Source organism: Agelaius tricolor, unplaced genomic scaffold (genome assembly GCF_023055355.1).
Source record: "Agelaius tricolor isolate 1412-34295 unplaced genomic scaffold, bAgeTri1.0.p SCAF_6, whole genome shotgun sequence".
In the NCBI taxonomy this organism is placed as follows: domain Eukaryota; kingdom Metazoa; phylum Chordata; class Aves; order Passeriformes; family Icteridae; genus Agelaius; species Agelaius tricolor.
This window is the reverse complement of record NW_027269266.1, coordinates 19334348-19347535: the sequence shown is the minus strand read 5'-3', so window position 1 is coordinate 19347535 and position 13188 is coordinate 19334348. Positions and strand designations below refer to the sequence as shown.

The 13188-nt window shown below is 38.2% G+C and overlaps 1 protein-coding gene across 1 annotated transcript in view; it reads left to right on the top strand.

Moving 5' to 3' along the window:
• Positions 1-5524: 5524 nt before the first annotated feature.
• ABCB1 (ATP binding cassette subfamily B member 1) overlaps positions 5525-13188 on the top strand; it is a 47906-nt gene continuing 40242 nt past the window's right edge. The window contains exons 1-2 of the mRNA XM_071428933.1: positions 5525-5711; positions 12869-12983. The gene's annotated coding sequence lies outside the window, so the exon portion shown is untranslated. The remainder of the gene's footprint in view (positions 5712-12868; positions 12984-13188) is intronic.

Sequence of the window (13188 nt, the reverse complement as noted above, 5' to 3'; positions counted from 1 at the left end):
GGAATTGAGGAAAGCAGAGTACCATATGCCTTTTTAGAGCATACTTGGGTGACAGTCATGAACAGAAGGAGAATAAGAACAAACCTGAATTTTACAAAATTATACCATCATAGTAGAGATGGCTAAGTAAAAGTAATATGAAACACTGAAATATGAAGTATGTTTGTGATTTAGGACTGGAAGGATGTAAATTTCAATCTCTGAGTTTTTAAACTCAAGTTGGTTTAAGGTTGCTTGCCTGAAATGAGTAAGAAAGCAATATTTGAAGACATCATGACTTAAACACTGTAGCTTTTGAAAGTTATGCTTATGAGATTACTTGGGAGATAAATGGCTTTATGACATGGCACATAAAATTTGATCTGTGTTCATTTCTCTTGATTATTTTTTTTACATATTCTAAAGTTATGTTATTAAAAGTTATTACGCTTTTCCTTTGTGATTTAAAATATTTACATTGCCACTTGGTGGCCTCATTTGATCAGTAATAGAAGATAAAAAATCTAAGTTAAGATCCTTTTTTTCCACGGGTATGCAATTCAAACCTTGACATGATTTTCCTACACATACAGGAGCCCTTTTTGCAATGAATAGATGGATGCTGTGGCAATTGCTGTTGTAGTTCTCAAGGGTTGCAATCACTGATGTTGATTTAAGAGCTCTTCAGTAAGGGTAGAACTTAAGTGAATGATTTTTCTCCCTGTTCTTGCTCTCCCATCCTTGAAGTTTTAATGTTCAACACTCCTTCTCAATCAAAACAAGCAGAGGATCGTGTCTGCTTGTTCTGCATCTTTAGTTCTTATTTTTCGGATTTTATTACTTGAGAATATTTTTCTGTATCACTTTTGTGAAACTGTACCCCAAGTCTCTGTCCCTCTGTGGTTCCATATTATCTGTATGATTAGCTGTGTTACAAAATGCTAGTTTGTTGTTGCTGGGTTTGCTGGTTTAGTGTATTTCTGTCTGGGTTCAAGGCAAGCAAATATTTATTATATCATGCTTAGGATACTTACTGATAAAAATCTTCTGCCTTGGCAAGCTTCTTGTCAATTCCCCATGCCTTGCAAGCTCAGGAAGAGCAGGCTGGGTGAGTGGCTGGTGAGGTGGATTGAGAACTGGCTGAATGGCAGGTCTCAGAGGGTTTTGAGCAGTGGCACAGGGTCTAGTTGGACTGTCACTAGTGATGCCCCCCAAGGTTCAATACTGGAATTGTTTAACTTGTTCATCAGTTACTTGGATGCAGGGGCAGATGCCTCCTCAGCAAGTTCACTGATGACATGAAGCTGAGAGGAGTGGCTGATGCCCTGGAGTGCCGTGCAGCCCTTCAGAGGGACCTGGACTGGATGGAGGGATTGGCAGAGCAGAACCTTTTGTGTTGGGAAGGATGAAAGTTTGACAAGAAAGTCTCACAGATATGTATACTTGGCAGAAAGATTTTTGAATGTAGAATCTGAAGAAGGAATAGAAATGAAAGCAAGTTTTGATATACAAGAAAAGAATGGCTGAGCCAGTCTTACTGGATAACTAAGAAGTCAAAGGTTATGTTAGAAGAGGATTTTATAACTTAGAGCAAAGGATAAACCCACCTCAAACAAGAAGATGTTTTTACCAAGCAGAAAGATAGCACAGGCAAACAAGTCAGCAAATGTTGCAAGTAGAAAAAAGGTCTCAGAATTTTCCACTGCAAGAAAACTGAAAAACAACTTCTAGCTTAAACTGTAACATCCTAACTTTTAGTGATTGGAGAATAGTAACATGAATATGGTAATTATAGTAGTTATGATAGGCTATGGGTAAAAGTTAAGGTATAGATTGGTTTTCTGTATTCAGATGCTTGGCAAAGAAAAGTCTGTAATGCATTGTAACCAAAATTAAAGAGTCTCCAGGCCTGTCTGCCGCTGGAGCTGACAGCTGTAGGCACAGGCTCTGTCGCCCACGACCCTGGACTGTCTTTGATGTAATAAACTGCATTTTGAAGAGCTGCCTGGAGTCCTGCATCTCTCATTCAGGCTCTTACTCTTTTGAAATTTGACAAAGACAAATACAGGATCCTGTACGTGGGGAGGAATGATCCCACACATCAGTACAGGCCAGGAACTGACCTGCTGGGAGGTAGCTCTGAGAACAAGGACCTGGGAGTCCTGGTGGACACCAAGCTGTCCATGAGCCAGCAGTGCCCTTGTGACCTTGCAGGCCAATGGTATCCTGAGGTGCATTAGGAAGAGAATTGCCAGCAGGTCAAGGGGGGTGATCCTGCCCCTTTATTCAGCCCTGGTGAGGCCACATCTGGAGTGCTGTGTTCAGTTTTGAGTACATGGGAGAAATGGATCTCCTGGGGTGGATCTAGCAGAGGAGAATGAAGATAATTGAGGGACAGGAGCATCTCACAAGGAAAGGCTGGGGGAACTGGGCCTGTTCAGCCTTGAAAAGAGGCAGCTGAGAGAGGACCTCACCAGTGTTTATGAGTATCTGAAAGGAGGGGGTCAAGAGGATGGACCAGGCTCTTTTCAGTGGTTCCAAGCAATAGGACAAGAGGCAACGGGGAGAAACTGATGCACAGGAAATTCCACCTTAAATATAAGGAAGGACTTCTTTATTGTGATGTAACTGAGCATTGGAGCAGCTTTCCCAGAACGGTTGTGGAGTCTCCTTCCCTGGAAGGGAAACCACCTATTCAGAAGCCATCTGGATGCAATACTGAGTAATGGGCTGTAGGGGACCCTGTGTGAGCAGAGAGGCTGGACCAAATAACTTTCCAGCCTCAACCATTCTGTGATTCTGTGATTCTGAACCCAGTCTCACACTCTGCTGGCTCAAGGCTGGGTACTGCCTCAGAACAAGTAAGTGCACTATCACCCTACTTCAGTCTTGTGATTTTCTTGCAAAATCTATGTAGGTCTTTTTTGCAATAGTTCCAGATAGCCCCAGGTCTTCTGTCACACACTACAAGACATACTGCAAGCTGTAACAAAATGACAGCTAGTTAATACACAGATAATGATTTATGGCTAAAATATTGGATTCTTCTAACAATGCTTGACTCTCCTCTAAAATTACCATAGTAGATTCAAGGTTTCTTCATTCTTTCCTGATCTTAGTGGTTGTTGATTCTCTGAAGCAATATGTCTTTTCACTACTTGGTGCTTACTCGTGACTCTTTTTCTTTTTCAGCTATTTGCTCAGTTTTCTGTGATTCCTTAATGTTTTAATTATAAAGATTCCAGTTAGCCCTAGGGTGCTGATGTTCTGGATATTATAATTCTGCTGGTGTAGGTGAACATTGCAAATGTTTACCCAAAATTATTTAGATGAGAAGCATGGCTTACTTATTTCTCTACACAGAGCACAATCTTCTGACAATTTCTACTGAAATACAAATAAACAATTACGTGTATCTGTATCAGGTATCAAAGTTTCTACATAATTGTGTTCAAAATTCCAGCCACCATTTTTACTCTCTCTAAAATGGTACCCATAAAAACTCTTTGTTTGTTGTACTCAGTCACAGAAAATCCATTTCTGGGTCAGTGTTGCAATGGCTCTTTAATAAAAGCAGTTTATATATTCTGCCCTCACATGTTTCCCACAATTTTAAAGTAGTGGAGACGTGTATCCACTGTTTTCATTGTCTGGTGCAAAAGAGTTTTCCACTGTCACTACAGATAAGGTCTATTATCAATAAAGAGCAGTGTGCTTACTACTTCCTTTGTTATGCAAGCAAATAGTCACAATTTTGAACCTGACATAGTTAATAATAAAAATAAGAACAGGCAGACTTCGCTAAGACAAAACTCAATAATTAATTTATGCTGCATCTTTTAAAAGCCTTTCTGCTGGCTATAATTCTGGTGAGACTTCCCATATGTACTCTTAAATTTTAACCGCAACACTTAAAACATTCTTGCTTTTGTTAGCTTATTTACCTTGCCATAATTAAAATTGAAACTGGAACTATTTAGGCCATTTTCCATTTACGAGTTTATCTTGATATACATAAGATCCTGCTTTGTTTATAATTGGAGCTAGTTCATCCCATTTACAGTTTAGATTGTAAACTTGAGTGGAAAATATTCGACATTGCTCACCATCCTCTTTGCCATTCTGCAAAGTAGTGGTTCATTCTTGCTTGTTTATGAGTGCATTGAGCATTCCTTTCCATTTGAGTTGCTATAGCAACATTAATCTCTTTCCATGTGTTTAGATAGGGTCAGTAGCTATACTTCAGTTAAAACATTGGGCAGACTTTTTTCTCCCAGGCATAGCTCTAAATCACATGAAATTGGGAGAAACTGGGGCTCACAGGTCATTACAATGACAAGATGATGCAATATCCCAAACCTTTCTGTAACTTTTCACCTTATGGCTTAGTGCTATTTTTAAAATCCCATTGGGCCATTCAATTTACCTTGAACTGCAAGTTCACAGCAACACGTGCCTTTCTTTTCTTCACGGGCTTCCACGTAATTCCTTGATGATTTTCCCTGGAATATATGTTCCCTGTCTCAAATAAATTTATTGGTTTAAATTGTATCTGGAAAATACAATGATAAATGCCTGCATGGTGGTACACTTGGCTATAGCTTTCTTTACTGAACTACCTCAACCACCTTTGTCAGTGAGTCTAGAATTAGGAAACCCTGCTTACTCCCACTTTGCATAGTATGTGGGACTAAGGTAGGAATGCACATATTCTGGTGTAGTCTGTTTGTATCCTAACCTGTTGTCCTGGGTTTGGCCAGGATAGAGTTCATTTTCTTCTGATGTTTCTCACTGATGTTTTGGGTGTTGCTAAGTAATGTTTACCCTAAGTCAAGAACTTCTTAGTGTCTCATGTTCTGCCAATGAAGAGCTGCACAAGGAGCTGGGAGCAAGGGGAGCACAGTCAGGACAGCTGACCCGAGATGGCCAAAGGAATATTTCCTACCACAGAACATCCTATAAGGGGGGGGAGTTGGCTGGGAGGAGCCAGTCATAGCGCAGGGACAGGCTGAGCATTGGTTAGTGAGTGGTGAGCAGCTATCTTGTGCGTCACTAATTTCTCCTGGGTTTTATCTTTCTCTCTCTCTCTTTCATTATTATTGCTACTATTATTATTCTTATTGTTGTTATATTTTACTTTGCTCCAGTTATTAAACTTTTCCTACATAAACCCCCATTTCCATATTGTAAAGTTGCTCTATCTTTTTGTATCTTGCTTTGTATTTTCTTCAGTTTGTTTGCAAGCTGGCTGTTTCTTCCAATGTCAAATCTACTGGGACTACCACAACCTTGGCAAGGGTGTATGTTTGACTATTATTCCAAGATTGCTACCTCTCTATGTTTCTTTTTGGTAGGCTTTTACATGACCTGCATTTTTTTTTCTCTGTGCTTCTATTAACCTATGTTCAGGATTTCCTTTCCATGATGGAGAGGCTAGCAGCTTGCCATACTTTGGTAGCCAAATAGTTAAAGCTTGATGTATCCGGTCTGAAACCAAGTATGAAGCTAGGTCATTTCCTTAGGGTTTCTCTTTTAACATCATTAGCAGAGATTGTGGTCCTGTTGCTTGTGCAGAGTAAAAGCAAACAGCTCTTTTTTAGTTTCTCCAGCATATCTAATAGAGGATTTTCCATACTTTTGATAAAAACTGGAGCCATTTGTGAACCACACAGAATAACCTGTGGCACGAAGACAATAACGGAGCTTTTATCTGGTGAGAGACACATAAAAAGGTAAAGTGCACTTCTGTTCTTTCCAGCGATTAAAAACCCTATAGAGCTAGTGATAAAGTCTTGCCTTATTCTACAGAAAGCTCTTATATATAAAAGCCAGTGTGTCCAGCTAGCCTAGATTTGATATATATTCAGTTTTTACTTTTTCACTGATTATGTACTTCAATGGAGTATGTGTGATATGTTCTTTAGTGGAGCATGTGTGATATGAACTGCTGCAAAGCAGCCTCTAGTGATGCCTATCCAAAACTAATTGCCTATACTAATGCTAAACATGGTTTCTAATAAGGAATAGAGGTTTTTTTTCCCCACAAATCTTAAGAATCTTAAAGCAAAATAAATTTATTTCTGTGTTCTTTAAACAGCACCGTGTAGATTGGTAGTGGCCAGCTGAACATGAAACAGCTTACAGTAATATACATCTAAAGGCCAGCATTTGAACTAGTGCAGTTTTACTTCTTTTTTTTTCTTTCAATTCTTTTTTTGTGAGATTTCTTCACTAATTTGATTAGTGGTTTACTAATTTCTGCAAATATGATTCTCACAAAAATGTAAGCAGCTGCAAAAGTGAAACAAATACAATTTTTTCATGCATGGACTCTCATAGTCAGTTCTACCCTTTGGTGGTGCCAGCATCACCATTCCTTCGACCTGAAACTATGACTGAATATTTCACTTTAGATTGTACCTGAGTTTTGTCATGATTAGCTTTGAAACCTCTGTTTTGAGTAATGCTGGCTACTTCTTGAGTATATTCCCAAACTTTTACTTTTTCCATGTACTGACATATCATTCATATGTGGTATGACATAACACATTCTGATGGTAATTTCATGCATATGTGTTGTATTTTGTCTGAAAGTCTGGAGGAACATGGATAAAACAACATTACTTTCTCTCACAGCTAGATGAGGTTATCAGCTCTGCTCTGTTAGTGGAATTGCAAAGAAAGCACTGGCTAAATCAGTAACAAAACAGTCAAATAATCTGCTTAGTGTTACACGAATTTCAGGCACACAAACAACCTGAGAGATGGTTACATTATTTAAGTGCTAAAATCTCACTTTTAGCATTTTTTCTTTGCTTTTAACCCTGGACAAATAGGATGTTAAAATAACAGCTCTCTGTACTAAGATCTTGCTTACCATTAAACTTGTTGATGGTGGATTGGAGTCCTTCCTCTGCCATTAAAACACAATTTCTATTTTTTCACATTTTAAATTACAGACACACAAAACTTGAGGAAATTCTGTTACCCAAATATCCACTGTTTTTGCTTCCTCCGGATTCTTAATAACAAAGCATCAATGACTTGCAGGAATCACTCCACCCTCACCTCCCACTGGTCAGGCCCAATTTCACAAACATCCGTAGCAAAATCTGTAGCTAATCCATTTTGTTTCAACAAGGCTGTGCCAATAATTCCCTGGTGTTCCTAAAAGGGATCCTCCCATTCCTGAAGAAACAGGAGGAGACTCTTGAACTTGGCAGCTTTTTAACTGTGGGCAGAGATCTTAATACAGGTACTTGAACATCCATTCATGCATACAGTGCAGCAAGTTTTATCATTTTCCCTCTTTCTTGAGCTATAGCTGGAATAAATATTTGTTGAGGATAGTGGTTATTGACACTACAGTATCAATTAAAATCATGGCACTCACTAGTGGTAGTTAATGTTCTTCCCTTGACCAATCCGTACTGATATGGCTATTGGCCATTTCCATTGGTTATATTGTAATTTTACCACTAGACCGGGGGCAAATAGACAGCAGAGTCTCCCTAGACTTTGTTACTGAGAGGAAGAGATGATGTCTGAGGGCTTTGCTGAGAGGGAGCTATTATTTTCCATAGTTTTCATTCCTCATGATTTTTTATTTGCTTGACAAAATGAGCCAGCAAATAATTTATGTATTCTATTCCATTTTCTAAAAGCTTTGCCTCTTTTTCTCAAATTTAACTCAAATGTTTTTTCCTGCAGTTTCATTGATGTCCCCTGAAGGAAGATTTTATTATTTTGTCCAAGAATATTTTGCAGTTACCATTACCACCTCTTTTTACATAAAGAGCCTAACCCACACTGAAGACTGGTTTTTTTCCTTTTCCATTCCTTTTTATCATTATCTTAAATGGAGACTGGCTCATTTAAGGCTGTATTTCTGAAAATTATAGTCCACAGTGTGTAGACATCTCCTTTTAGGAGAACCACAGAACTGGGATTTCCTTGTATTCTGTCTTACCTCCATTACCTTGCCCATTTTCCTTGTCCATACCTGCTGAAGCTGAATTTGCAGCTCTTTCCATTGTAGCTCTGCTTGATTCCCAGGTCTGATAATTACTCTTGCTAGCTTAAGTCTTGTACCACTGCTACATGAAAGACAGTGGTTGTTTCATCAGATACATTCCCAGATGCCAATACCAACAATTATCTCAGAATTCACAATATTTTACAGTCTCATAGTATTCTGGGTGGAATAACCTGCTAGCCAAGTCTCCTGTCATTGCTCAGATAACTGTTCTGAGACATCTGCCTACTAAATTTCTTACAGGAAATTGTTCCTGCAGTAGAGCTGATAATCATACTCCATTCTGAGGCTGTACAATCTTTACTAGTTAAGGAAAGCTAATCCTTTAGCCCCAAAACCCCCATTTTAAAAGTTTCTGAATTCAGTGGCCTCAAGTTTTAAGCAAATCCTCTTGCTCTGCAGTCAGGTCGGCTGCTATTGTTATAATGATCTCCCACATTTTAGGAGCAGCACAACCCAAGCAGGAGTAACCAGCAGGGTACATTCTTTTTTTACCACTGTTTTGGTTTTAACATCATAACTAGGTCATAAAAGCCTATTTTGTTTTCACTTTAACCTGAATTTTCAGTATAATTATGGTTTGAGTTTCCCTTATATCTTTGTATGTATAGTTGACAGTTGTGTTCTGGGTGACCAGTAATGAAGTAAAATGGCTTTCTGAGTATGCAGAAATCCATCTGTGCAGTAGAGATTTCAGGGTGTGTCTTCAAGTTAGTAAATGGTTAACTGCAGAAACTATAAGGTAAACCTAGCAATCAGAAACTGAGAATCTACTTTTAAACACCATTAGACTAGTATTATACACACAGATCCAAAGACAGACAAAAGCCTGAGCGTTCTTATTATCAGCTAGATTAAAACTGATGCAAAACAGAGGTAACATTTTTTTTGTAAGATTTGCCATTATTTCCACTCATATTTTGCTGATATAGAAGATATATATTTTTCCTTTTCTATTGTTCACCCCTCTTTTTTCATGTGTTTATCTAAATATATATGAAGAAGAAGGAATTTAGGGAGTTGAAGAATGTAATTATTCTTTTCCTCTGTTTCCTATCAGATTTAACACTAATGTATATGTGTCATCTGATATGGCATGACAATCAGATTCTTATCTGTATCCATGTGATCTGTTGGGAGGAGATCAGTTTGCTTAGTTGACCATTTTCAGAACAGCCACTACTATGAATATTGTGTTCTCACAAAGGATATTTTGATGACTACCATAGTGGTGGCACATAAAAAGGAGCAAGATATCTTTTACACTTCTTGGGGTTAGAATGTTTATGGGGAACATCTTACTATGAAATCTTGAGGTAAGCATTATTCTGCCTGCCCAACTTCACCCTATTGTGAAACAGAGGAAATTGTTAGTCCTAGTGCTGGATTTAATGGAGCAAGGTGAACTCTGCAACAAATTGAATGCGATAATACAATCCAACCCCCAGTTCATGAAAAGACATGCACTCATGATGACTTAGACTTAGCTTCATTTTTGGGCCTTAAGGAAACATGTACACATGCTTTTCTTGAGAGACCTACTACTCTTGAATAGTTCTGTTTACTTGATATATGACTATAGGTGGAAATCTATTAGGAAAGTAGGTTGTAAGTCTATTCTGTGAAACAATGCATCACACCAGTATTCAGAAAGAGATTTTGTCACATATATATTTGGAACAAAATGAAGTACTGTATTTCAATAATTTTTGTTCTTGTAAACATACCATTTCATATACACATTAGATTATGCCATTAGTGTGTGAGAAATTTTTATAGTCTTGTCACATACAGTAATAAGCATCTTTCTTTCCTAATGTGTTGCCAAGGTGTTCCATAAAAAACCTAGGCAGATACGTTCTCCTGCCTCTTGTGCACCATACCATGGAATCAGTTTCATTATAGAACTTGGCCTGGTTCTGCTCACACCTGCTTATAACTTCCAGCTCAGTGGATGTCTTCATTAACTGATTGCCAGCCATGCGTGATCACTGCAGAAATCATTTGTCTTCTTTAGGGTGTGGGGTAATTAAACAATATATCCATCTACAGACACCATGAAAAGTCCCATAATGTCTTTTGCAAATGGCCCATGACATGGAGTACTGCCAGTTTTTTTCTTCTATTGGTTAGATAAAAGGCTTTTTTTGCATGCCAAATCCCATAGATACTCACCAGAGGTAGTTAAAAAAAGATAAATTTTCTAAATTTGGTTCTGCTTCATAGTACTGACTATTCAAAGAACCCCAGAGGATGCTCCCATTGAAGAATCTCAGCAGCATTTAATAAGCATACCTTGCCCACAGGGAATTTGGATCCTTAGGATACTTGCCTTAGGTTCTCTAATTTCTATGGCATTCCTTGCATGCCAGGTGCAGAAAATGAATTCAAGGAGAGTAGATTTCTCCTTACAGTAGGAGGTATCTTGGTTTGACTAGTGCTGGAATGAGATGCTAAGAGTTGCTTTCTTGAATGTTTTCCATACTAACAAACTCATTTGTCCTCAGTGAATGGTGTTATGGAAACAGGACTGCTCTGAACACTTATTTAATCAGCTGTTAATCATTCCTGATTTATTGTTGACTATAAAAAGAAATCAAGGAATTACATGTACTATCGTGGCACTTGCACAGGCTCACGTGTCATTGCATGCGAACAGAATGTAAACTGCACAGAGGTCATGACAGGGCTGAGTCAGAAAGGAGGATGTCTAGAGTGCAAAGAGTGAGGAAGTTGGAATATGAGCAGAGATCACTTTGTTCAATTACCATTTTGTGGTGCTGCAACACTGTCCAAAGCCTTGTGATTCAAGGGTCCCCATGAATATCAACATTTAGGGAGGCACCCGCCAGTCCTTCTGCCTCTGACCTGCAGCCTTTATCTTCCATCCTGTCTGGGAAGTAGGAAATCATGTTGTGACTTCACTGTCCACACAGGGAAGGGGAGGAACATTGAGGAAGACCTCTGAGGTTGCTGAGTAGTTAAATATCTTATGTGGGTGCTTTCTTCTGTTTCTTGTCAGGAAAGTCTGAATTTACTAATATTACTCAAATGAGTTTGGCCATGATTAGCACTTCTTAAGTTTCATTTCACTGTTTAATATGCTATGTCACTTTTACACAAAGTTTATACTTAGGCATCAGTAAGAAATAAATAAGAAAAATGCCCTGAAATCTGGATTTGCTACGCAAAGTCTAATAAATTCAAGTTTCAGTGGGAAGTGTATGAGAAAATGACGTTTTTTCCCTTAACAAGGATAATACCTGCGGATAGAACTATGAACTAAGATCATTTTAATGATCTTATGATGAATTTATGGAAATTAAGATAAAAGATCCTTTATGGAATTAGGAAAATAGGGACTTAGAGAAGATGCAGGTAGAGTAATCAGACATGAGAACATCTAATCTGAGTCACTAGAAAGACTGCAGGTAATTGCCCATTCAGCTAGCTGGCCACAAAATAGAGAAATCTGATTTTCTAATTGCTGAAGTCTTGCATGGTGAAGAGTTATTTCCTCCAGTCTCTTTAGAACTGTTTCTTGCAAAGCAATCACAAGCAGACATATCTTGATATCATAACTGGAATCTTCCTGGTGAGTCTCCCTGGATTGTTGTCAGGCATCATTGGTGTTGACATGTAAGGTAGAGGTGTGGCACATGGCAGATGTTTCTGGAAGAAAAAATTATATGAAGGAGCATTGCCTCTATTGTCTATGGTTACGGCTGTTTGAAAGGTTTGGAGCCTGTCAACATGTGTCTGCACAGTATCCAATTGCCTGTAGAAGCACATTTGCCTTAGAGTGCACCATCATTTGTTTTACAGTAAACATCAAAAAGGAACAAGGCAATTTGACTGTGGTTAAAGACAACATGCAGAATGTGGTCACAGTGCCATAATCAATGTCTTATGAGAGGATTATTTTTAGTCTCTTCACCACAGCTATGAAATCCAAAGTCTAAGGTGAAATAAAATAAGTAAGTATACTTCCATACTGCCACAGAAAAAGGAAGTCAAATTACTTACAGAAAGTAAAAATATTTGCCTATTATTGAAATAACCCTTAGCTTGGGGCTACTTTCCTGAAAAAAACCCAAATCTTTGAAATAGTTTGTGTCAAGAGGATAATAATGTCAAAGATCAGAAACACCAATTCTGCCTAGAGGAGTTATAGGAACTGGGGGGGAAGGAGGGGGGGCAGGGGTTTTTGTTTTCTTTTGGTTTGGGGTTTTGTTTTTGTTGGGTTTTTTTGTTGAGAGATGACAAGCAAGACTTGTGAAAGCAGCGTTAAAATTTTGAAAGTACTGTAAAGTGAAGTGAAAGAAGAAGTTCTTCCTATTTGTTATTGACAGGGAAGGGGTAACAGGTCTAACTTGTCTCAAGAACAATTCATTTTAGACATCCAGAAAACTCCAAGTAGTCCAGATAGTCTGAAGTTCTCCATCTTTGCTTTTGGAAACTAACTGTGAAGGTACAGAATTCAAACACCTGTTAAGAATTTAATATGTAATATTTGATATTATGTGAAGGAAGAAGGATGGACAGGACGGCATTTTGACATCATACGTCTTCCACATATAATGAACGGTAGCTATAGAAATAAACAAAAACTTGAAATTCAGTATTACTGGGAAAAAGCTGAATGAGAGGTTTTTCAGTCTTATAATTTCCTGTGTGATCTAGACATTTCACAGATAGTATGGAATAGAATGCAAGCATTTAGAAAATATGGCTTTAAATAGTATTGCACATGGGAATCAGTCAATAGCTTTGATTTCTGTATAAAATATAATATCAATGCTGTTATATATTTCATGTATAGTGAGTTTGTAAACTCCTTTCCTTGTTTCTCAGGTGTTCAGCTGTCTGTGATCCAAGACAAAAGTGTAACCATCTTTCAGACCTTTGAGGAAATTGCTTAATTTGGAGCAAGGACTGCAAAAAGTTGATAAAACTGGGGTTCTGCAAGGTAAGAAAGATTGCAGACAGAGGTAAGTCTCTTGAAATGGAGTTAAGCAGCAGTTTAGGTATTCAAGAGAAAAAAAATATCATCATGAAAAGAAATAAAACCCTGAGGGAAAAGCAGGGCTTTGGAAGACAGAAATTCAGTCCCAATGAGGATCCATTCCAGGGGCAGTAGAAACCAGCTCTACCCTACCTCACTGAGGACTCCT